Genomic DNA, 26872 nt, shown 5'->3' with positions numbered 1-26872 from the left:
TTCAGCAGTCTTCCTACAGTTGGAAAGAAGCTGTTCCCAAATCTGGCCGTACGAGTCTTCAAGCTCCTGAGCCTTCTCCTGGAGGGAAGAGGGACGAAAAGTGTGTTGGCTGGGTGGGTCATGTCCTTGATTATCCTGGCGGCACTGCTCCGATAGCGTACGGTGTAAAGTGAGTCCAAGGACAGAAGAGTGGTTTGTGTGATGTGCTGGGCTGTGTTCACCATCTTCTGCAGCTTACTCTGGTGTTGGACAGGACAACTTCCATACCAGGTTGTGATACACTCTAGAAGAATGCTTTCTATGGTGCATCTATAAAAATTAGTGAGGGTTTTAGGGGACAGGCCAAATTTCTTTAGCTTTCTCAGGAAGTAAAGGCGCTGGTGGGCCTTCTTGGCAGTGGACTCTGCTTGGTTGGACCAAGTCAGGTCATTTGTGATATTGACCCCGAGGAACTTGAAGCTTTTGACCTGTTCCACTTGCGCACCACCGACGTAAATGGGGTTGTGCGGTCTGCTACTCCTTCTGAAGTCAACAACCAATTCTTTCGTCTTGCTTATGTTGAAGTGACGGATAGGTTATTGTCTTCGCACCTTGCCACCAAGTTCTTAATTTCCTCTCTGTACTCAAACTCATTATTACCCGAGATACAGCCTACAATTGTGGTGTCATCAGCCAAACTTATATATTGAGTTCGATGGAAACTTGGCTACACAATCATAGGTGAACAGTGAGTACAGCAAGGGGTTGAGTACACAGCCTCAAGGCTGTACTCCAGGCTGTTGCTGCCAAAGGTGCATCTACTAAATACTGACTTGAAGGAGATGAGTAATTACGTAATCAAATATTTTGTGTTTAATAAATGTAATAAATTTAGACCAATTTGTAGAAATTGTTTTCAGTATGACACAAAGTCTTTTCTGTTGATCAGTGTTAAAAAAGCCAAATTAAATCCATTATGATTCAATGTTGTAACATGAAATTTCCGGGGGGTGCAGAAGATACCTTTTTTAGGCACTGGAGTCCATCCAGTCCAGGTGAGTTATCTAACTTCAGACCTTTTAGCTTCCTAAGCACCTTCTCCTTAACTACACTCACTTCTATCCTGAAGCCCTCGAACTTCTGGTATACTGCTAGTGTTCCTGCACAGTGAAGGCCGAATCTAAATACTTATTAAATTCATCCGCCATTTCTACCTCTCCAGAGTCACCCTCAAGCGGCCCAATATCCACTCTCGCCCCACCCACACTTCAAATATCTGGGAAAAAAAATGACACCATTAGCTAGCTTACCTTCACATTCCACTTTCACTCTCTCCATTTTTTTGTCACTCTGCTGATCCTCAAAAGCCTTCCAATCCTCTTAACTTCCCATTCATCTCCACCATATTATATCCCTCTCCCCTGCTGCCCATGAACCACCACCCCACCAGCCACAGATGCCCCACCCTCCCTCCAGAATACATCTTCATCTTTGGTATACATCTATCCTGCACCTTCTGAATTGCCCCCATAAACCACAGCCACCGCCATCCTGCCAGTGTCCCCATCCAATCAATCCCGGCCAGCACCTCTCTCATGCCCCTGCAATTCCCTTTACTCCACTGTAATAATAATACATCTCACTTTTATATCTTCTCCTTCTCAAACTGCAAGGCGAATTCTATTGTATTATGATCACTGCCCTCCTGAAGCTTCCTTTACTTTGAGCTCCCTAATGAAATCTGATTCATTACACAACAGAAAACCCAGAATCGCCTTTCCCCTAGAGAGATCACCACAAGCTGCTCAAAAAAAGCTATCTTGTAGGCATTCTACAAATTCCCACTCTTGGGATCCAGCAACAATCTGATTTTCCCCAATCTACCTGCACATTGAAATACCCCCAACTGACGGAACATCGCCCTTTTTACATCCCTTTTCTGTCTCCTGTTGTACTTTGTAGCACACATCCTAGCTATTGTTCAGTATGTAACTCCCACCAGTCTTTATTACCTTGCAGTTTCTTAACTTCACCCACAAGGATTCTTCCAATTCTATGTCAAGGATTTGGTTACTTTTTTTTTAAACCAACAGAGCACCCCACCTCCTCTGCATATCTGCCTGTCCTTTCGATACGTTCCTAACTGCAATCATCTTTCTGCCACAACTCAGTGATGCTCACGTGAAATCTGCCAACCTCTAAGTGCACTACAAATCATCTATCTTATTCAGTATACAGGGTGCATTCAAATATAACACCTTTTTTTTTCACCCTTCTCAATTTTGCCCCTATTTTACACTTCAGCTCATCCCACTGGCTGCAATTTTGTCTTACTATCCTGCCTGTTCTTCCTCACAGTCTCATGACACACTGCATTTAGTTGTATACCAACTGCCCAATCCTCAGCCCTTTCACTCCAGTTACCATCTCTCTGCCAATTTAGTTTAAACTCTCCTCAACATCTCTAGCAAACCTGCTGAAAGGACACTGGTCCCCTTGGGTTCAGGGGTAACTCATCCTTTTTCTAAAGGTTGTAACCTCCTCAGAAAAGACCCCAATGATCCAGAAATCTGAAACCCTAGCCCCTGCACCACTTCCCCAGCTACCCATTCGTCTGTACTATCATCCTATTCCTGTCCTGACTAGCACCTGGCTCTTGCAGTAATCCAGAGATGACTACCTCAAAGGTCCTGCTTTTCAATACTCACTTTGAAGGACCTCTTCCCCTTTCTACCCATGTCAGAATGGACAATTGATGTTTTTGGCCAAGACCATTCATCAGAACTGACAAGGAAAGGGGCAGAAGACCAGGAAGGAGTACAGGCTGGCAAATGATAGGTGAAACGAGATGAGGGGAAAGTTGGGTGAGTAGGGTGGGGAGGGGGAGATGAAGGGAGAAACAGGGAGGTGATAGGTGGAAAAGGTAAAGGGCCAAAGAAGAAACGTGATAGGAGAGGATAGTAGACCATGGGAGAAGGGAAAGGAGAAGGGGCAGCAGAGGAAGGGATAGATAGGTAAAAAGAAAAGGGGTAAGAGGGGAGCCAGAATGGGGAATGGTGAAAGAGGGAAGGGGAAGAAATTGTTTGAAGTTAGAGAAATTAATGATCATGCCTTTAGATTGGAGGCTACCCAGATCAAACACGAGGTGTTGCTCCTCCAACTTGAGGGTGATGTCATTGTGACCATAGAGGTGGCCATGAAGCGACATTTCGGAATGGGAAGTAGAATTAAAATGGATGGCCATGGGGAAATCCCACCTTTGGTGGCAAATTGAGCAAAATTGCACAATGATGTGGTCCTCCAATCTACATTGAGTCTCAGCATTTAGGAGGCTGCACCAGGAGCACCGGACACAGTAAATGATACCAACAGACTCACAGGTGAAGTATCCCCTTACCTGGAAGAACTATTTGGGGCTTTCAATGGTGCTGAAGGATGAAGTGTAGGGGTAGGTTTAGCACTTGTCCCACTTGCAGGGATAAGTGCCAGGAGGGAGATCAGTGGAGAGGGACACGTGGACAAAGGAGTCACATAGAGTGTGGAGGATGGTGGGGGGGGGGGGGGGGGAGAGAAGAGATGGCGTGCTATTGTTAGGATCCCGTTGAAGTTACAAGTTGTACGAATAATTTAAAGAAGTGTCACCATGATCTTATTTGGGGTTATTGGTTAAAGGGACAGAGGCTGTCTCACAAAATTCTGCACTCGTGGTCAAACTCACAGCTCCTGGATGAATCTCCTCTTCAGATGGAAGATATTTGCTTCCAGCTGGATGGTGGGAAGCTTCATTTTCCCAACTCCAAGTGCCACATGCTCTGATACAAGAACTTCCACCTCAACCTCACAATGATCCTGACTTTCCTATATCTCACCCCCAGGTGAACAGGGATTTCCAAGCTTGCTTTCCATCGGTTGAATTAACTTCTCATGATGCAATAAATATATAATCCATGTTGATACACTCACCTCACAACAGTGAAGGGCCATGGTCAAGCTTCTACTTATATTCTGATGATAATCCTCTGGGTAGCTCTCCAGTGGTTCTTTGATATTTAGTGATTCTGGTTAGAAACATCACATACAAAATGCTGGAGAAACTCAGCAGGCCAGGCATCTAAGGAAATGAGTACATTTGACATTTCAGACCGAGATCCTTCGGTGGGACTGGGGCGGTGGGGGGCTGAGGAGTAGATTTAAAAGGTGGGGGTAGGAGAGAGGGAAACACAAGGTGATGGGTAAAACCTGAAGGGGGTGGGGGATGAAGTAAAGAGCTGAGAAGTTGATTGGTGAAAGTGATACAAGGTTGGAGAAGGGGGAGTCTGACAGAAGAGGACAGAAGTCCATGGAAGAAAGAAACAAAGGGGGGGAGGAGCACCAGTGGGAGGTGATGGGCAGGCAAGAACAAAGTGAGAGAGCGAAGGATGGGGAATGGTGGGGGGATTACCAAACGTTCAAGAAAACAATGTTCACGCCATCAGGTTGGAGGCTATCCAGACGGAGTACAAGGTATTGTTCCTCCAACCTGAGTGGGCCTCATCACGACAGTGGAGAAGGCCATGGATAGACATATCGGAATGGGAATGGGAAGTGGAATCTCTCACCTTACCTCCTTGTGTTTCTCTACCCTCTGCCCACCTTTAAAATCTACTCCTCAGCCTTTTTTTCTCCAGTTGTGTCCAAGTGGCCTGAAACCTCGACTATGCTCTTTTTCATAGATGTTGCCTGGCCTGCTAGGTTCCTCCAGGATTTTGTGTGTGTTGCTTGGATTTCCAGCATTTTCTCTTGTTGTGACTGGATAGAAACATCCCCATTTTTCTCACCATATTTAACCTCCTAAATGATATTTATTGTGTCATTGTTGTCACTCAATTAGTACCCATTCATTCCATGACACTAAATTCATTCAATGTGACTAAGTTTCCATGTAACATCAAAACTGGTCACGTCAGAAAAGTTCTGGGTCTGCAATCTCTTTTACAAACTTTTGAATTTTCTAATTTCCAAGTAAAATCTGGTATACTTTTCTCTACCTTCTCTTTGCTCCATTACAATACTATTCCTAAATGATTCCACTGCTAACCATCTGAATATAGTCAACACATTTTCATAAAATAGTTAATGAAACCAACTCTTCTGCAATCTACTATAGATAAATCCTTCACCGACCAAAACTGCTGTTGGATCAGTTGGTTTAATTGTTATTTTCTTTTCGGGCCAAAATGTGGACTGTTTATTCACTTCCACAGACGCTACCTGATCCACTGAGTTCCTTCAGTAATTGTGTGTGTTCCTTTGGACTTCCAGGATCTGCAAACTTCCTAGTGTTTATTACTAACAGCTAACACACACAAAAATTGCTGGTGAACGCAGCAGGCCAGGGAGCATCTATAGGAAAAGGTACAGTCAACGTTTCTGGCTGAGACCCTTCGTCAGGACTAACTGAAAGAAGAGATAGTAAGTGGGGGGGGGGAGGAGGAGATCCAAAATGATAGGAGAAGACAGGAGGGGGAGGGATGGAGCTAAGAGCTGGAAAGTTGATTGGCAAAAGGGATATGAGAGGATCATGGGACAGGAGGCCAATGGAGAAAGAAAGGGGGAGGGGGAGGGGCGATGGGCAAGAAGTATAGTGAGAGGGACAGAGGGAGAAAAAGGAGAGAGAGAGAAAATATATAATAAATAAGTGACGGATGGGGTACGAAGGGGAGATGGGGCAATGCTCTCCCTTCTCCAGCCTCATATCCCTTTTGCCAATCAACTTTCCAGGTCTTAGCTCCATCCCTCCCCCTCCTGTCTTCTCCTATCATTTTGGATCTCCCCCTCTCAAATCACTTACCATCTCTTCTTTCAGTTAGTCCTGACGAAGGGTCTCGGCCCGAAACGTCGACTGTACCTCTTCTTAGAGATGCTGTCTGGCCTGCTGCGTTCACCAGCAATTTTTGTGTGTGTTGCTTGAAATTCCAGCACCTGCAGATTTCCTCGTGTTTGCATTACCAACAACTAATTGCTTGTGTTTCCTGTAACTACTTATTAACAAGTAATTGATTAGTATGCTTCCCAGAGGCCACAGAATGTAGATTTAGATGTTCAGTATGCCCCCAAGTGGTTACACTTGCATGATTCTGGACAGCTTCGTGTGGGGCATTTGAATTGGGGCTTTCTGATTGGCTGACTCTCATCTGCAAATTTAAATAGAATGCTTCTTATCTATGGGTATAAAAATAGCTGACCACAAGGGAGAACCATCTTTTATCTTCTGTCTTCTGCTACTAGCTTCTGCTCTTCATGCTGTGTTTCTCAATTTTTTTCTTCTAACACTTTAGTAAAACAATCGTGGAACAATAATTGTGCCTTTCCTGACTTCTGAAAGAACCTTAGATTTAAAACATCAGAATCACAAACAGCTTTCACTATTAAAGCTGTTTATCTGCTTCAAATGAACATTTCAGAAAATTTAACACCCTTTTGACCATAAAATTTGCTTTCAGCAACCCATCCAATAGTTTCCCTTGACCGTACAAACATCACAAAATCTTGGCATCTGCTCAACTCACTGTTGAATTTCAACCTTTATTTTGCTGCCCATCTTCAAGGCACTTCCATCTCCATCACAACTCTCCAATATCCTTCTTGCAGTTCGCCATCCCAAATACATACCCCTGCCAAGTTCCAGTCCCTATATTTTGCCCTGTATGGTCCCACTTTCCAAAAACATATTATTGACTTGTATTCGTCCACCTTCTGTCCTTCAATACATTCAAGTTAAAGTTTAATCTTTAAATTTTCTATTGCCTTTCCTCATCCTGGCTTTACAATTTTTTTCCTTCCTGCTTCGGGTCCTCTGGCCCCTTTCCTCAAAACACAGATGTTCTAATGAAGGTCTGCTAACCCTGCATACATATGATCAATTCATAGCAGCACATACTGCCAATGAAAACTAGCTTTTGCTTTTAATACTCTAGATCGGAGAGTAGGCTGGGTTATGTATTTTTACCGTTTTTAAAATCACGAAAGGCATGCATGAGTATACATCATTATACAATTTATTTTGTATAAGCATGGAATGTAGATACCAGAAAAGCATATTATTGCTCTTATTACTAATTTTAGTTACCTTCTAAACTGAATGGCCTGATAGGTCATTTAACAGAATAACCATATTGCTGGGTCAGAGAATCAAGACAGACCAGGCAAAGCTGGTAGGACAGTGATGAATCTGACAAGATTTTACAACAATACAGCACTTCCATTCAACCATTACAGAAGCTTGTTATCCCAGATTTGTTTGTTTAAAATGCCTTGCTACATTGTTGAGATGAAAACCAGCATCTGAATCAATTACCTAGGTCTTTGGGAGCTATCTACAACTGAGAAAATTCAATCATGAAGTTTAACCTTCCTGATTTACTTCTACATGTATTTAGTTCAATAACATAATTGCACTGTCTAGCAAGGAGGATGTATTCCCAGTGCTAAAATGGACAATTCTAGCATGTTATAAGAGCACATGAATCTGCAGAGAATGGAGGGGGTATGGATATTGAGTAGGCAAAAGGAATTAATTAGTTCAGCATTTAATTATTAGTTTAGCACAACATTGTGGGCTGAGGGGTCTGCTCCTGTGCTGTACTGTTCAATATTCTAGTAACAATGCTTTCAAAACCACAATTCAAACCATTAATTGGCATCTTCACTTCAGAGGAGTTCCTGTTTCAATTTCCACTACGGAGTCTTGCTACACAAATTCAGCTACATACAGCAAGGCACTGAATGGTGTGACGCTGCCGCTGCAGGTCCCATCCTTCAGGTGAAACTGTCGTGCTATGTTCCATCCTCTCATGTAGGCAGTCGATAAAGTTATCCTTACTTAAAAACTAACTTTGGTCATTTCCAAATTACTGCTCCTGGGAGTTTGCTGCACACAATTTGGCTGCTACATTGCCTACATTCAAACAGCGTTGACATCCAAGGAAGATATTACTGGCTGTAAAACTTCCTGCTTGAGCAGTTTTACTCCAAAAAAAACCGCAAAAGCGCCAGGTAAATAAATCAATCGTTTCCATTCCAAAAGATCCCTAAATTGAAACCACAAATCAAAGTTTACAAAGATTTAAATAAAAACAATAGTTCATCACAAAATTCTGTGCAAATGCAGGATGAAAGTTCTACCCAACACATTGAATTTTTAAAAAATTCGTAAGGCTGGAAATGGGGACATCAGTCTTGAAATGGGAGCATCAAAAGGGAATGACAGTTAATTGGATGGGAACAAGTGGTTAGCTTGTGGCAGTAGCCACATTCCTATATTGTGAATCCCTTGAGGAACAGCTATTGAATGTGATGTTTCCTGTCACAAGATAACTTGTCATACTTGTTGCATACCAGGCGGAAGTCTAACATGTCACCCGACAACTTGTCATGCTAAGAAAACTTGTCATGTTTAGTTGATTGGTTTAGCCTGTAAGAGCCCTGCTACATAAACCCCATGAGTAAGTCCTTCGACTCTGCACTCGACTAGCATCTCTTGAACGGACAACCGACTTGAAAGAAGCTCTTCAACTGATCGACCTTGACGACGTTCATCTCAGCTAGATCTACAATCAAGACATCTTTGACTTACTCGTGGTGGTAAGTTTAACCTTTATTCTGTATGTAATCATATAGAAGTAGAGGCTCAGGGACTCATCTCAGATATACCTTCTTGCTTGTCTGCCTGGTATTTTATTTAATCAATAAACCGCTTTATTGAGAACTATAAATACAGTGTTACAAACTACTTAATTATTAACATAGAATTATCTCAGTGTCTGGGACCCGCTGAGGGAGACCTGACCCACTGACCTGAGGTAAGAGGAAGTTATATTACTGTAGTTGCTTAGGTGGATCTCACCTCAGTCAATTAAGGAATCGCCCAGTGACCACAGTGGTTGACAGAATACTGTCTGAAAAGACCGGTGCCTGATCAACCAAATAGAGGGACAAGTCTGCCAATCGGGTAAGGACCTAAACTGCAACAAGCTCAAGTTAAAAATGACAGGAGATATTAATGAGAAGTAAATGTTCAGTGATCGCCAGACATCAGGGTGGCTTGGTGCTGAGAGGAAAGCAGAGAGGCAACTAATCTTAAGGTCATTGATTTCCAGTGATCAAGCTGGACACTTACTGGGGATAAGGAGGGCAGAAAAGGCAGAAGAGCTTGTAAAAATTGTGCTCTCCGAAATGATGGCCCAAAACATTCTATGTCAAATGAAACAGCACTACACTAGCCAGAATCATTCCTTCCACTTTGAAAGTATCCCCAAAGTGGACTGACCAGTTTCTAACTAACATAATTGAAACTATACACATCAGAAAAGGATGATAGCCATGACCTCCACCCACTCTTCCTTTAAATAATCTGACAAAATGACGCCAGTGATCATTACCCACAAAATCATAGTACAAAACAGAATTAACTTTTTGGAAAGGTAATTGGAATGGAGAATATATGCTGTAAGTAGATTACAGTACTTCACAATGGATTTTTTTTTAAATTAGGACTTAAATCCAAATAACAAATCTGAACAAAGGAATTTTACATTAATATTTCTAGTAATAATTAAAATAGTCAGAGAAATGCAGCACAGATACAGGCTCCTTAAATGATAACACTATACCTGCTTTAACCACTTTTTCTAGCAGCTCATTCCATAGAAATCAAAGACAGCACCTTGAAGGCCTCTCTAAAATGTAACTTTTTTTGTTGTTTATCTCAGGCAGGGGAGATCAATTTATTGACCTGGCTCCTTTTGCATATTACATAAAAAAAAATGTGCCTGCTTATAGATACAAGATTCCATATGACTAAGGCACTTTCCATAAAAGATGGCTCTTCTCTTCTCTCAGTCACCAACAACAAAAAAAAACAAGCAGCTGTCCATTTTCTTTCTGAGTTGCAGCAAGTAGCTTGGATGCAGCAAAGTATTGCACTCAAATATAATTTATTGGTTTAAGAAGCTTTGACAAAATGGAAGTGTCTAAAAACAAGGACAATACTGTAAAAATACAAAGCAAGTGCGATACCATAGCATGCAAATTTAACAGTCAATCCGTGCCTCGGATGGCCACAACATCAACATATGAATTTTTGAAAGGTTAATTTTGATGCCCACTGAAAAAAAATATACACCAAGAAATTCCAGTTTGGCTTAAATTGTGCAACAAATCTGAAGGCAAAAACAAAGGGACCCTATTCTGTTTTTGGTAGGAAAGAAGAGAAGAGTCAAATCACTTTTTATTGTCATTTTGACCATAACTGCTGGTACAGTACACAGTAAAAATGAGACAACATTTTTCAGGACCATGGTGCTACATGAACAATACAAAAACTACACTGAACTACGTAAAACAAAGCTACACTAGACTACAGACCTACCCAGGACTGCATAATGTGCAGAACATAAGCAAAACATGCAAGACAGAACTATAACATAAACCATTCTGTATGTAATAAGGAGTAACAACAAAATACATTCATAGAATTGAGAACAAAATGTGACATTTAAGTTAAGCTAACGTCCTTTCATAGGAACTTGGAAAAGTTTAACTGGCAAGTTCTACAGCATCTTTTTCCACAGCAAAATGTGTGAAGACACTATAGATATTATCAAATAAAATCCAACCATTAAAGATATTGGACAATAACATTTTCATAGGTAAGATTTCTAAGAATAGTATTCACAAACTGATCATCTACCCTGATTTTACTGCTTCTAATGCAACACCTCCACCTAACACTCCTTCACTACCACACCTTCCCCCATTCACCATATTGAAGAGTGAGCAGCAGGAGGGGTGTCAATCTACATCAATACTCACACTCTTCCCACAAGATTATTCAAAACAAGTATAGATTATTCAGTTTTCACTTCCTCCCCTATATTCCAAGCTGCAAACATTCTTTCTAGATACAACCACAATCTACATAGCAGCATCCATTTATTGTTTCATGTCACTATTCAGGATTTGGGCTCCACTTTGCTCAGTCTAGACATGTGACCGAAGATTTTGGCCAACTATCATTTCAATACTCATTGCAATATGAATGAAGTACAGCACCCCAACTTCTGACTAGTCATCTATTATTTCAGATTCTTACTAACTATGGTTTTGTTTCTCCCACTTCTACATTCTTCACAACCACTCGTTTTCTAACTTGTTTCATCGCCAACTTTGTCTTGCAGCATCATTCCCAAACTGATTCTCTCCATGGTATCACACACTATCTTTAATTCTCTAATGCATTCCCAATACCTTCTCAATAAATGTCACCAGTAGCTCAAATATTCTCTTTTTTATTTCAGCTTTCAGCTTTCTTTGTTGCACAAAATGTATATTGCCAGTTCCAACCTAGAACATTCCCTCATTCAAAATGTAATTCTACTAACCAGCTTAAACCTGGGACTTCAAAACAGGACGACAGCTATACATGCACTAAGTAACATCAAGTAAACATGTACTTATTTCTTAACTGTAATAAACATCAGAACGCAAATTAAAACAAGCAGGATATATCTGTCAGCCCCCGGACTGCGAATCATCCAATGCTGATACAACTTTGGCCAAACACGTCACATTCCCATTCTCTCATTCCCAGTATCTGTCTTGCAGTTAAAACAGCTTTTATTCTCCCTTTCAATTTATCCAATAACTCCACTGCCAAAGGTCTCCTGGGTGGAAAATTCCAAAAATTCACACTCCTTAAGAAATTTCACCTCATCTCTATATAAATTTGACTAAAGAATGAGGTTTTGCCCTTCTCCCTACTGAGATACCTCACTAGGGGAAACTTTCTTTCAGCATTCACCCAGTCAAAACTTCTCAGCATTTTGTTTCATTAAGATTACCTCAATCTTCTATCCTTTGAAGCATAGGCTCAATCAGATGGTTAAATATATAATTGCATTTAGAATGAGAGAATGTTGCGAAGTGCATTTTGTATAAAACAAAATTGCAAGTGCTTAAATGAAAATAGAAAATGTTTAACAACATCTGAAAAGGATAGCAGCTTATACTTCAAAAACTAACAAAAGACTGTAGACAGTATGGATCAATGACATTTTCTCGTCAATGACAAGCAACACAGGCACACCTCCAGGTTATGTGCTTAGCACTTGCTCTACTCTACACTCATGACAGTGTGGTTAAGCACAGAACAAACACCATCTTATAAGTTAACAAATAATTCCGTGGTTGTTGGTACAGTCTCAGATAGCAATGTGGTGAGATAGATCAACTGGATGAGTGGTGCCCCAACAACGACTTCACATTCAATGTCACCAAGACCCAGAAATTGATTGTGGACCCCAGGAAAGGGAAACTTGGAGAACATGCATCAGTCCTCATTGAGGGGTCAGCAGTGGAAGGGGTGAGCAACTTTGAGTTGCTGTGTGTCAGCACTGTAGAGGATCTGTCCTGTGGCCAACACAATTGGATGCAATCCAAAGAACGCATGCCAGAACAGCTTTAATTCATCAGCAATTTGACGAGATTTGTTGTGTCACCAAAGACTCTTACGTGGTGGAAAGCATTCTGACTGGTTACATCAGAGCTTGGTATGGAGGCTTTATTGTACAAAATCACAAAAGGTTGCTCAAGGTTATGGACTCAGCCAGCTCCACCATTGTAGACATTTCAAAAAGGCAGCATCACTTAGGGCCTCATCATCTGGGAACATGCATCAGGGAGGAAATACAGGAGCTTGCATGCACACACTCAATGATTCTTCCCTTTCGCCATCAGATTTCTGAACAGTCCATAACCACGACCACATTACTTTCCGTTGCACTGTTTAGATCATATTGATTTTTATGTCTTTGCACTGTACACTGTTGAAAAACAAATTTTACATCATAGAGGACAGTGAAAACAAATCTGATGATTTTTCCTCGTAAACTCCATCTCACAACTCAACTTCATGAATCCTCTCAGCATTACCTCCGGAGCACACACCCACTTCCTTAAAAATGCAAGCCAAACCAGAAGCAGAACTTCACTCATGATGTCACAAGCATCTACAAGTGTGCATTAAAGCTTCCCTATTTTTACACTGTTTACTGCTTGCTATAAAGTATAATATTTCATTGGTGTACCTGCATATTTTTCCTCTTTACACACTAGGACCCTCAGATTCTTGTACTGCAACATTTTATCAATTCACTCCATTTTAATAATTTGTATTTTCTTCTTTCTTTCCAAAGTGGATACCCTCACAAGCCAAACCCAAACTGCTGGAAGAACTCAGTGTGTAAAACATTGCTAGAAGGGACAGAGAAACTTTCTTAATGAGGTCCTGGATCAAGCCCCCAGTTATCTAGTTTGGATCAGAATCAGATTTATTGTCACTGACATATGTCATGAATATGTTGTTTCAGCAGTGCAGTCCAAGATATACAAAACTACCTTAAGATACAATAAATAAACAAAGAGCACAAAAGAGGAAAGCAAGGTAGTATTCATGGACCAAACAGAAATCTGATGGTGGAGGGGAAGAAGCTGCTTCTAAAACGCTGAGTGATTCTGCAGATGCTGGAAATTTTGAGCAACATGCAGAAAATGAACTCTGCAAGACAGGAGGCATCTCTGGACGAGAATAAATAGTTGACATGTCAAGCTCAGACCCTTCATCAGGACTGGACAGAAAAGGGCAGAAACCAAACCAAGAAAGTGTGGGGGAAGTACAAGTTGACAGGTGATAGGTGAAACTAGGTGAGGGGAATGAAGGTAGGTGGGAGGGGTGATGAAGAGGTTGGGAGATCATAGGTGAAAGAAGTAAGGGGCTGATAAAGGAACCAAATAGAAGAGGACAGTCAACCATGGAAGGAAAGAAAGGGCACCAGGGAGAGGTGAGGAGTGAGGCAAACCAGAATGGGGAATGAAAAAAGAGAAAAGGAGGAAGTGGGAGAAATTACCAGAAGTTAGAGAAATCAATGTTCAGTCTCCTGAACTTTTGTTCCAATGATAGTCATGTCCAAGCTGGTGAGTACACTTAGTAATGGATGACAGATTCTTGAGGAACCACCCTTTGAAGATGTCCTCAATGGTGGGGAGGGTAGTGCCCATGATAGAGCTGGCTGAGTTGAGAACCCTCTGCAGCCTCTTATGATCCTGTGCATTGGAAGGTCCATACCAGGCTGAGATGCAACCAGTCAGAACGTTCTCCACGATATACCTGTAGAGATTTTCTAGGTCTTTAGTGACATACCAAATCTCCACTTCTAATGAGGTATAGACACTGGTGTGCCTTTGTGATTGTGTGTTCAGGGTAGATCCTTGGAGATGTTGACAACCAGGAACGTGAAGCTCACCTTTTCCACTGCTGTGCTCTCAATAAGAACTGGTGCATGTTCTCCCATCTTCCCTTCCTGAAGTCCACAATCAATTCCTTGGTCTTGTTGACGTTGAGTGCAAGGTTGTTGCAATACCACTCAACCAGCCTATCTACCTCACGCGTGTACACTTCTTCATTACCATCTGAGATTCTGTTGACAAGTAAAATCTTTGTCATACTTATAGATAGCATTTGAGCTGTGCCCAGCCACAACAGTGTGAGTATAGGATAGAGTAATGAGGTAAGCAAATACCTTTGAGGTGCGACTGTTCTGACTATCAGCGAGGAGATGTTATTACCAATCTACACTTACTGTCATCTCCTGATGATCAGTCAATAATCCAAAGCAAGGGGAGGTACAGCAGCCCAGGTTTTGAAGTTTGTTGATTAGTACGGAGGGGATGATACCGTCAAACGCCAAGATGCAGTCTCTAAACAGCAGCATGACATGGGTATTGCTGTTGTTCAGAGGCTCCAAAGCCAAAAAGAGCTAGTAAGATTTCATCCACTGTAGATCTGCTGTGGTGGTAGGCAAATTACAGCAAAGTCAGAGTCCAAAGCGTCAACTATCCTTTGGTCTCCACAAATGCTGTTTTACTGACTGAATTTTTCCAATAAATTGTTTTTGGCTCCAGATTCGAGCATTTGCGGTCTCATGTCTCCTGGATAACCCAACAGCTCTGAACATAATACTCCAGCTGGCAATTTCTTGCTTGCTTATTTAACCCATCTATATCCCTTTGCAAGTTCCACACAATTTTCTAATCAACTCATTTTTGGGTCATCAGCAAATATGCCTACTGTAAACTCAGTCCCTTATATCAAGTAACTAGCGTAGATTACAGCTGAGGCCAGAACAATAATTCCTTCTGCACTCTTTAATTATTGTTAAGTAAAAGATTATCCCCATTTATCTAAATTCTTTGATAACGTAGTCATTTCCCTTTCCTTTCCAATATATTACTCCCAATACTTTCTACGTAGTTACCTTTTGAGGGGCACATCATTAAACGCACTCATATTTACTGGTTCCCATTTTTACATCTTCAAAAAACTCAGCAAAACAGTCAAATACAGGTCTTGAGGTAAATATGGGAATAGGTTTTAAGAATAAGTTTTGTTTCAAGTTCAATTTTGTCATCTGACTATACATATATACAAACAAATGAAACAACTTTCCTCTGGACTACATGCACAAAAACTAAATATTGCCACAAATAAGTCAATAAGGTACAATTCAAAATGCACATCACGTGTGCAGAACAGGTAGAGAGCAAACAGCTCACTGTCCCAGTGACAAGACCTCAGTGGCAGCAGGGTATTTATTAGTCTCACAGCCTGGGAAAAGAAGCTGGTATCCAATCTGGCAGTCCCTAGTCCTGATGCTCCTGTACCTCTTTCCTGATAGTAGTGGATCAAAGAGTTTGTGGGATGGGTGGTAGGGAGTGTCAACAATGTTTTGGGCCCTTCATACACAATGCTCCTGGTAAACATCACAAATGGGGTGAGAAGTATGATTGTCTCAGTGGTTTTTACTGTCCTCTGTATAGTCGAGTGTTTTTTATTTCATCATCAGTTCTTTTAATTCAGAGTTCAGAAATCCACATTGACACTGCTCAACTGCCTAATGATTTAAAACAAAGTCCCACTATCACTTCCTTATAGTGCCACCATTACATTATGATCCCACCATTTACCAGAGGATAGACTAATATCGATAGTTTATTATTTTAGGTCTCCAACATTTCCCAAATAATGCACTTAGTTTTGCAATCCACTGGGACCCCTCCAAAACCCCGGATTTAGAGCAGATTATACCCTTCTCATCATTCCAGTAGTTGGCTTGTAAATTTCTGGTGACAAAGACTGCTTAAATTGCTCCTTCCCGGTTATTTTCTAACATTAAAACGTTTCTAATATAGTCTGCTATGTGGAGCTATCTTAGACAATATTCAAATCTTCCAATTTTACTTAGTAAAGACAAGGGCGACTTCAATTGCTGTATTACTTCGGGATAACTTACAACTAAAGATAACACACATTTCAAAACAGGTTAAAGATATTCAATGAAAATGGACTGGATGAGAATGGAACATTACTTTTCAATGACGAACAACACTTACTGCAAGTTAACAAAATCTGTATCTGATAAAATTGTTATTTTAAAAAAATCATTGGATGTCGAGGACGTCGTCTTTGCAACTTCAAATTGCAGAGCGAGAAACTACAGACTGGAGTGAAATAGAACCCTATTGCAGCGATAGTGTCCGAACTCACGGATTTAAAACCCCGGACAAGTCACCCCGTTTCACAACCCGCCTTCCAACTGGTGCTCCGCCGAGTGTCGCGTGGCCCGCAGTTTAACGCAACCCGCAGCGCGCTGAGAGCAGCTGCAGAGGAAGCCTGAAGCCCAGGCCCTTAGAAACCAGCTCGACTTGCTCGTCTCCCAACAGCCCCAACCCGCCCGCACACACAACTCCTCCGTCAACACTCCTAGCATTCACTCACTCCGCCACCGACGCCAATCGCCACCTCACCTGCTCCCCGCCGCTGGTGTTGCCCGCTGCCTCTCAGTCACCTCCGCGCGTTAATGGCGGACACCAAAGAGACCACGTCCCATTGGACGCCGCCCAGTCCGGCTCGCACTGACATCAGAATACGTAACGAAAGCCAATTAGAAACGGCGATTGGCTTCGGTGTTGGCGTGTTTGGGCTCTTAAAGGGGTTGTTTCTCAATTACCGATTGAAAGTAAGAACTCTTAAAGGGGCAAGCCTTTGAGGGAACGTTCGCTGGGTCTACACTCTCTGAATGATATAGCTTTCGAAAATTGTCGACCAAGTTCTCCCAGTACAGGCGCTGATATAAATGCTAATGACGAATATTTAATATAAATAAACTTTACTAAAATCTAATTATCTGCCCATTATCACATTTCTGCCCATGGGAATTGCTATGCAGGATTTTAACAATTGCAGTCCGGTCTTCTACCAATGGCTACAGTCGAATGTACTTCTTTAGTTGTAAAGGCCTTTTAACTCTTCCGAGGCTTTCAAAGACACTGTACAAAGTCTAAGACATTGTCCTTTGATTCCGTCGTTTTTTCTTGTATTTCTCTGCAGGTACATTGAGTAATGAGAAGAGGTTAGTTAGTTTGATTACCTTGAGTGCCGTCTTGGGGGAAAAGAGATCATAACAAAATTCCTCATTAAGACTGAAAGTAAATTTGCCTGATCTGAAATTAATGTACTAAATCTACAAAAACTTTGTGGGTATAAAGGAGTGAGATAGATATGATAGCTCAAGGAGCTTGATTGAAAGATGGTGAGCAAGCAGTAAATATTTAAGGAATAAATGCAGGAACTGCTGTAGTTAAACATCCCATTCAAGTGAAAAAGCACAAAAATAAAAGTGATTGGACCGTGGCTAAAAAAAAAGCAACACTCTCCAAATGCTGGAGGAACTCAGCAGGCCAGGGAGCGTAGATGGAAAAGAGTAAATAGTCGATGTTTCAGGCTGAGACCCTTCATCAGAACTGCAGAAAAAAAGGACATATCAACCTACTAACTGTTAGGATGATTTGTTGTGATCAATTAACCCCACAAACAGTATAACTTTTGCATGTGGGAGAAAACCAAAAATTTGGGGGAAACCTTGCACGCTGTCACGGGGAGAACATGCAAAATCCACAGAAACAGGAACACAGGTCTCAATACCACCCCAGGTGCTGGAGCTTTGAGACTGCACTGCCTTTGTACACAGGTAGAATAATGGGACAGTATGCTGTATTCTTTGAATAGATGTTTAGTTATCCATTTTGGAAAGAGCAGAAGGGCAGGGTGTTGTTTAAGTGATAATAGACAGGAAAATATTGATGTACAAAAGGATGAAGATATCCAAGTACAACAGGGGCAGCAAGCAGTTAAGGAGGCAAACAGCAAGTTAATCTTTAGTGTAGGTTTTGAGTACAGCAGCAAGAATATCTTACTACAATCATATAGGCCTTTGGCGAAGTCACATATAGAGCTTTGTGCGCAGCTTTGATTTCTACTAGAGGAGGAACACACCTGCCATGTAAGAAGTGCAGCAAAGACTCAGCAGACTGATGGTACTACAGAAGCTAAAATCTAAAACAGAAGCGAATTGCTTCAATTCTTGGGCTCAAAACATCCACTGATTTTCCTTTCCACAGATGCAGCTTAAATGAGTTCTTCCAGCATTTCTGCTTTCATTTCACAAGAATGATTCCTGGGATGGGAGCACTCCAACTTGAGGAGACAATGGATTGGTTGAGCCTGTTAAGGGAAACTCTTATAATCTAGTGTCCAATTGCTCAGAAATCCTGACAGTTCGTCATCTGGTTCACCCATTAGTAAACCATCTCCTCATTAATATCTTACTCATGTGTTGGGTGTTCATCTGTGGAGTCCTCTCCAATAGAAAACTGCAGAGGCAAGTGTTTGAATATACTCAACAAGGTGGATAGATTTCTCAACACAAAAGGCATCAAACGATATGAGAAAGTGGCAATGTTTTTGAGATAGAAGAGGCATGATCATACTAAATAGTGAAGCAGGCCCAAAGGGCTGAATAACCATACTTCTGGTCTAAATTTTCTATCTTTGAATTGAACCAGGTTGTCACATTTGACAGTATGAGCGTTGCAATGCATGTCCACCACGATGATTGCCTGCACACATTTTCTTAACGCAAGACATCGCTGCTCCGACCTCAGGCCATCTGTTACTGAGGCCATTGGCTGGTCATGGGGCACAATCTCTCACATTCAATTACCATAATTGTAAATGTGAAGACAACCAAAATGACATCCATGTCATAACTAAGAGGTTGTCCTTTCACCAGTTGTCTTTTCCTGTAGCCTTACCTGTTCCTACCACTGTAATCTCCTTCATAACCATAATCCTCAAAGATACCTGTGCCATTGCAATTCTAGGTTCTTGATCATTGCTGAAACTAACAATTTTACTATTGTCAATGTACTGTCAGTTACCATCATCTTATTTTCTGAATTCTTTTTCTCTAAAACATGCGTCTATATCTCTTTCTTCCCATGATTGCTTCTTAATATGAGATCCTCAGGTGGCCCACATATTGTTTGGTAACATTCTCATTAGTTGTCTTAGGACATTTTGTTATCTTGCAAATACTGAAATATTTCAGTGCCTATTGTATTTATGAAGTATTTATGAGATGTGAAGGATGCTGTTTGAGTTACTGAAGTGTTTAAAGACAGATGGCCATTTGATGAAATGCTCAAACCACAAAAACAAATAATTCATTTGAAGTGAGGTCAATTTTTGCCTTGAGCAATGCTATGTGAACAGCAGGATCTATTGCAATTTTTTTCTTTTAGAAACATAGAAAACCTACAGCACAATACAGGCCTTTCGGCCCGCGATGCCATGCCAGACATGTATTTATTTTAGAAATTACCTAGGGTTACCCATAGCCCTCTATTTTTCTGAGCTCCATGTACCTATCCAGGAGTCTCTTAAAAAGAGCCTATCATATCCACCTCTACCACCATTGCTGGCAGCCCATTCCACGCACTCACCACCCTCTGGGTAAAAAAACTTGCTCTTGCCATCTCCTCTGTACCTACTTCCAAGCACCTTAAAACTGTGCCCTCGTGTGTTAGCCATTTCAGCCCTGGAAAAAAGCCTCTGACCATCCACACGATCAATGCCTCTCATCATCTTATATACCTCTATCAGGTCACCTCTCCATCCTCTGTCACTCGAAGGAGAAAAGGCCAAGTTCACTCAACCTATTCTCATAGGGCATGCTCCCCAATCCAGGCAACATGCTTGTAAATCTGCTCTGCACCCTTTCTATAGATTCCACATCCTTCCTGTAGTGAGGTGACTAGAACTGAGCACAGTACTCCAAGTGGGGTCTGACTAGGGTCCTATAAGGCTGTAACATTACCTCTCAGCTCTTAAACTCAATCCCACAGTTGATGAAGGCCAATGCACCGTATGCCTTCTTAACCACAGAGTCAACCTGCGCAGCAGCTTTGAATGTCCTATGGACTTAGACCTCAAGATCCCTCTGATCTTCTACACTGCCAAGAGTCTTACCATTAGTACTATATTTTGGTTAAAGAATACCAAAAACAACAGAAACATTGTTTACCTGAGGGTTGCCATGTATTGAAGACTGAGATTCGTGCGCAGCCAAACACCTAAGTGATTACATTGTCAAGTTCGCCGATGACACAACCATGGTGGGGCTCATCACCAGCAACAGTGAGATAGCCTGGAGAGAGGAGGTGGGAGAGCTCGTGGCCTGGTGCCAAGCAAATGACCTCTTCCTCAATGTCAACAAGACAATGAAGAGAGTTCTCAACTTCATGAGAATTCACACCATTCACACCGCTCTTTCTGTCAGTAGCACAGCAGTGGAAACCAAGCAGTTTCAAACTCCTGGGAGTGTACATCTTGCACGACCTGTCATGGTCCCAGAACATTGGTCCTCCAGATGATCAGAATGGTAATCCATGTGTAGAACCAAAAGAGATGGGACGGGAGGAAATTTTTATTGAATTTTTTACTTCTGTATTTACTCAGGAGACAGACATAGAATCTATAGAAGTGAGACAAAGTCCCACATGTAAGGTTGGTCAAGAAGGTTCATTCGCTTGGCTTTGAAGATGAGGTAGTAAATTGGATTAGACATTTGCTTTGTGGGGGAAGCCAGTGAGTGGAATTAGATGTTTACCTCGCTGAGTGGAGGCCTGTGAACTAGTGGAGTGTCGCAGGGACTGATGCTGGGTCCATTGTTGTTTGTCATCTTTTTCAGCTACATTGATGATAATATAGTTAATGGATCAGCAAATTTGTGGGTGACACCAAAATTAGCGGTGTAGTGGACATTGAGGATGGCTATCATGATTTTCAGCGGGGTCTGGACCAGCTGGAAGAATGGGCTGAAAAATGGCAGATGGAATTCAATGCACCCAAGTGTGAGGTGTTGCACTTCAGTAGGACCAACCAGTGTAGGTCTTACACAGTGAACAGAAGAGCGCTGAGGAGTGTGGTAAATCAAAGGGATTTGGGAATACAGTTCCATAATTCATTGACAGTTGTGTCACAGGTAGATGGGGTCATAAAGAAAGCTTTTGGCACATTGGCCTTCATAAATCAAAGTATTAAGTACAGGAGTTGGGATGTTACCTTGAAGCAGTATAAAATGTTGGTATAAGACATTCCCCACCACCAGCACCACTTTATCATTTCCTGTACCTTATATACAGACAGTTTTATGCTTTGAATCATGCTAATGGACATACAATCAATCTATAGAAGCCATCTTATATATTTATTGTGTTCTTTATCTTTGTGTTTTTTTTCTTGTGTTGCATCAGATCTGGAATAACAATTATTTCATTCTCCTTTACACTTGTGCACTGTAAATTGTTGAGATTGGCAAAATGGCCAAGGAGGGAAGCACTAGTTGTGAATGTGTAACAGGCACAAAGCTTTAACTAGCCCGTACAAGCAACAAATGTAAAGGAAATGTGCATGAAATTATAGTGGATATGAAAACATTATTGATACTCATTTAGGCACTATTTAGAAAGATTGCAATTGCTTAGCCCCAATGACTTGGGTTCGATCCTGACTTCTGATGTTATCTTTGTTCTCCTCACGACTGTATGCGTTTCCTGCAGGTATTCCAAATCCCCCCACTGCCCAAAGATGTATGTTTTAGTAGGTTAATTGGTCACCATAAATTGCCCCTTTTATGGGGATAAGTGCTAGAATCTTGGGGGGAGGGGTGGAGTTGATGAAAATGTGGAGAGAATAAATGGGATGAATATACAATGCGTCCTTACAAAAGGCGACATTTCAGTAAAAAGTTACTTTACCTGAAGACTAATTTCAATGTATAAAATCGGATAGCAATCCAGAATTCAAGAGTTTCCGGCAAAACAACTGAACACTTACAAATATGTCAATTCAATAATCTGAAATAAAATAGTTTTATGAATAATTAGATTTTCATAACAGATAAAAACAAAGTACCTATGATGCTCCTTCTTACAGTTCTCTTCACCACATACTCCATGTTCTTTTACTCTCATTTTGCCTACACTTTCCCACCCCGATCCCCTTTTCCCCATCCTACTTCCTTTCTCACTTCTGTCCCAGCCCTATTATTTTACCATTCTACCCACCTTTGCCCACTCCAGACTACTTTCCTGTTCCCTTCAGTCCACTTTTCTCCCCAAGCCCTCTTTCACATTTTCACCATCCATTTGTCCCCCCTCTTCCTGCTCATTATATTCACTATTCCGTACACCTGACCACATCCCAATTTTCCTCATCCTACCTTTTTCCAAACATTCCAACTCTTTACTCCAGCCCTACTACTCTTCTATAACTTCACTCCCCACTTCCTACTCTTCCCCCCTTCTTTACCCCACCCCATGCCTCTTTACCCTGGTCCCCCAGTGTCACCTCTTTTTCTGATCCTCACATCCATTAACCTATTCCCTTTCTCATGTCTACTTCCTCATCTCTCATGCTCCCCCCCCCCCACAACTCCTTTGCTTATTCCACTTGCTTATTCCAGCTCCCCACTCTCATTTACTTTATCTGAACCACTTTCCCACCTTGTAAGTTAGCACTCTCCAACTCAGCTAGGATTTCAACCTCTGCTTATGCTAACCTTAACCATTACTTGTTATAGTGTGGAAAGCCCTTCATAAATCAAGAATATGCACCAACACAATCAGGTGTTGTTGTAACATTTCCTAAGAGGAACGTTTATTTCCAAGAACACCAATGTGCAGGCTTGGACTGGTCATCAAAAGAGCTGGCAAGTGGTCTGCACTTTGTTTGGAGAAACTGATGTGCAAATTATTAACCACCTTAAAAAGACCCATGGTAAAAGCCTTGATTCTAACTCTAGTTACTGACTCATCTAATTCAGTCCAAACCATCAGTTCCACAGAGTTATGTTTGCCTTTTACTGATAGTTCGCTTTTCTCATTAGCTTCCATGAAATTACAGATAAGATGATGAGAGGCATCAATCGTGTGGATAGTCAGAGGCTTTTTCCCCAGGGCTGAAATGGCCAGCACGAGAGGGCACAGTCTTAAGGTGCTTGGAAGTAGGTACAAAGGAGAAGTCAGGGGCAAGTTTTTTTTTTTAAAAAACACAGAGAGTGGTGAGTGCGTGGGATGGGTTGCTGGCAACAGTGGTGGAGGCGGATGCGACAGGGTCTTTTTAGAGAATCCTGGACAGGCACATGGATCTCAGAAAAATAGAGGGCTATGGGTAGCCCTAGGTAATTTCTAAGGTAAGGACATGTTCGGTACAGCTTTGTGGGCCGAAGGGCCTGTTTTGTGCCATAGGTTTTCTATGTTTTAACTGTTTTTGCTGGCTTAACTAATTGTTTTCAGGATCCCTTACATTTATCCTCTGCAGCAGTAAAACATTGGAAAGTTGTATGGAATGATCAACATATTATCCTCATTGTGTCAAGAGACAAACCAACACCATGTTGACAGGTCAGGGGTTTCAAATGCACAAATTAGAGAGGCAAGGTAAATAAGTAAAACAAATAAATAGCTACTTTTTTGAAAAAAAAATCTCTAACAATTCTTGGTCCTTTTAAAAAAATATTTTTCCAAGGGTATTTTAATTCATGAAGACAATATGGACAATTAACTCAGAGTTCAATCGTAGCATATTGATAGTTTAAACAAACAGCTTAAACATGAGGAAAATTTGGATATAACTAATCCAATCAGTTTACACCACAAAACAAAACTATTTATTGTGAAATTCTGATTAAGTATCTGAGGAAAGTCCAAACTCCCTTTTAAGAATCTCATTAAGCAATACAAATTGAACAAAAAGTCCTGAGCTGCAGGAAGTTGTAAATCTCGTCAGCTCCATCTTGGGCACTAGCCCACAAAGTACCCAGGACATCTTTAGGGAGCGGTGTCTCAGAAAGGCAGTGTCCATTATTAAGGTCCTCCAGCACCCAGGGCATGCCCTCTTCTCACTGTTACCATCAAGTAGGAGATACAGAAGCCTGAAGGTACACACTCAGCGACTCAGGAACAGCTTCTTCCCCTCTGACATCTGATTCCTAAATGGACTTTGAAGCTTTGGACACTACCTCACTTTTTTAATATGCAGTATTTCTGTTTTTGCACATTTTTTAATGATCTATTCAATATGTGTAATTTACTTATTTATTATGTTTTATTTTATTTATTATTACTCTTTTTTCTCTCTGCTAGATTATGTATTGCATTGAACTGCTGCTGCTAAGTTAACAAATTTCAGTCACCTGCTGGTGATAATGAACCCGATTCTAATTCGGGAACTGTACTTCCCTCAATCACAGGACTCTGCAGAGAGTGATGCGGACAGCCCAGCACATCTGTAGGCGTGGGCTTCCCACTTTTCAGGACATTTACAAAGACAGGTGTGCAAAAAGGGCCCAAAGGAACATTGGGGACCCAGGTGAACCCAACCACAAACTTTTCCAGCTGCTACCATCTGAGAAACAGTACCGCAGCATAAAAGCCAGGTTATCAGTGATTAATTCATGCTGATACAATTGTATTTCTATGTTGTATTCATTGTCCTGTTGTACATACTATTTATAAATTCTTATAAATTGCACATTTAGATGGAGATGTAAAGATTTTTACTCCTCATGTATATGAAGGACTTATGAAATAAAGTCAATTCAATTCAAATTGTTAAAGGAAATTTCAGCAGAGCTAAAGTCAAAAGGTTAAAGGAAATTCTAACAGAATTTGCAGTCCTAACTACTGTTTTAAAATCAGTTGACATGAATTCTAATCAAAAGCCATTAATGTTTTTAGACACCTGATTAAAGACAGAGTTCAAGTAAATCAAGACCCATCATTGTGTTCTAACTTGGAAATTAAATTTTCTAACATTTATTATTGTAAATGTTTACCACCCTAACTTTTCATTCCATCTATAACCTTAAATCACAGTCCTCAAATCACAACTTGAGATTGATGGGGAAGCATTTTCACCCATAATATTCAACTGTGGCGTCTCGAACTTTCAGTGCAGGTGCCTTTGCTTACATTTTCCACAAACACCAAGTTAAGTTTGGCTGTCTCTTACCACAATCGGAGTTGTCAAAGTTCACAGGTGAGTGACAATGCAAGGACATTCATCCTAGTGTCCTGTATTGACAACAATGCTCTACAGACATGCTCTGTCTTGCCCGAGGAAGACTGAGTCCTGTACAATAGGTTGCAGCAGGATGGTGTGGGGAAGGGCAGTGCGGATTAACAAGTCAAGTACTTACGCTCCAGCCCACACTGAACCTCCTGCAATTCACCTATCGACAGAACCGGTCTACTTATGACACCATAGCACAGCACTACACACCGTCCTCACTCACCTGGAGAAGAGGGATGCATACGTTAGAATGCTGTTCTTGGACTGCAGTTCAGCATTCAAAACCATAATTTCCTCCAAACTTGACAGAAAGTTCAGAGACCTCAGCCTGCACCCCACCTTGTGCAGCTAGACCCAAGACTTCCTATCGGACTGCCGACAGGTGGGAAGGATGGGCTCCCTCACCTCTGCTCACTGACCCTCAATACAGGTGCTCCCCAGGGTTGTGTCCTGAGTCCCCTCCTCTACTCCCTTTACACCCACGACTGTACTGCCACACACAGTTCCAATCTGATGATCAAACTCGCAGATGACACGACTTTGATTGGCCTTATTTCTAGCCTACAGAGGAGAGGTTGACACCCTGACACAGTGGTGCCAGGATAACAACCTCTCCCTCAATGTCCAAAGATTAACAGAGCTGATTGTGGATTACAGGAGAGACGGAGACAGGCTTGGCCCGGTCAACGCCAATAGGACTTCAGTTGATAGAGTAAGTAGTTTCAAACTCCTTGGTATGCACATTACCGATGATCTCACCTGGTCTGTACACATCAGCTTTGTGGCAAAAAAAAAAAGCACATCTCTTCCACAACAGGTGACTGAAGAGATTTGGCATGGGCCCCCAAATCCTCAAGACCTTCTACAGGGGCACCATTGAAAGCATCCTGACTGGCTGTATCACCACCTGGTACGGGAACTGCACCAACCTTGATCTCTGGGAACTGCAGAGAGCGGTACGGACAGCCCAGTGCATCAGTGGATGTAAACTTCCCTCCACTGAGGACTTTTATAGCAGCAGGTGCAGAAAGGTGGCCTGGGAGATCATCGGGGACACAAATCGTCAGGCCAACGGTAGCACAACATTAAAGTCAGGACCAACAGGCTATGGGACAGCTTCGTTCTACAAGCCATTACTTCTAAATTCACATGTCTGTACATTGCAACAGAGTCATAATACAAAGATTTTTACTCCCTCACCTTGTGGGATAGATGTAAGATTTAAGTAAATTCTATAATATAACTAAAAGCCTCATATGCACACTTCCAAATTAAAAGGAGCAACTGAGAACTGTGGTATAGAAAGCTCCAACATGCTCAGGGTAT

The 26872-nt window shown here is 41.5% G+C and overlaps 1 protein-coding gene and 1 long non-coding RNA gene across 5 annotated transcripts in view; one reads left to right on the top strand and one right to left on the bottom strand.

Annotated features, from left to right (window-relative positions):
* nap1l4b (nucleosome assembly protein 1-like 4b) overlaps window positions 1-16982 on the bottom strand; it is a 122185-nt gene extending 105203 nt beyond the window's left edge. For 2 of the 4 annotated variants that reach the window (XM_072272300.1, XM_072272303.1), the window contains exon 1: window positions 16879-16982. The gene's annotated coding sequence lies outside the window, so the exon portion shown is untranslated. Of the gene's footprint in view, window positions 1-3942; window positions 4091-14318; window positions 14493-16878 lie in introns of all 4 variants that reach the window. The other 2 variants (XM_072272302.1, XM_072272301.1) reach the window with 2 other exon arrangements.
* Window positions 8482-26872, top strand: part of LOC140205109 (uncharacterized) — a 38670-nt gene continuing 20279 nt past the window's right edge. Inside the window, exon 1 of the long non-coding RNA XR_011887758.1 lies at window positions 8482-8601. This is a non-coding gene — a long non-coding RNA (uncharacterized lncRNA). The remainder of the gene's footprint in view (window positions 8602-26872) is intronic.

Source organism: Mobula birostris, chromosome 11 (assembly GCF_030028105.1).
Source record: "Mobula birostris isolate sMobBir1 chromosome 11, sMobBir1.hap1, whole genome shotgun sequence".
Classification (NCBI taxonomy): Eukaryota; Metazoa; Chordata; class Chondrichthyes; order Myliobatiformes; family Myliobatidae; genus Mobula; species Mobula birostris.
The sequence above is the reverse complement of the archived record's forward strand: the minus strand, read 5'-3'. Positions and strand labels throughout refer to the sequence as shown.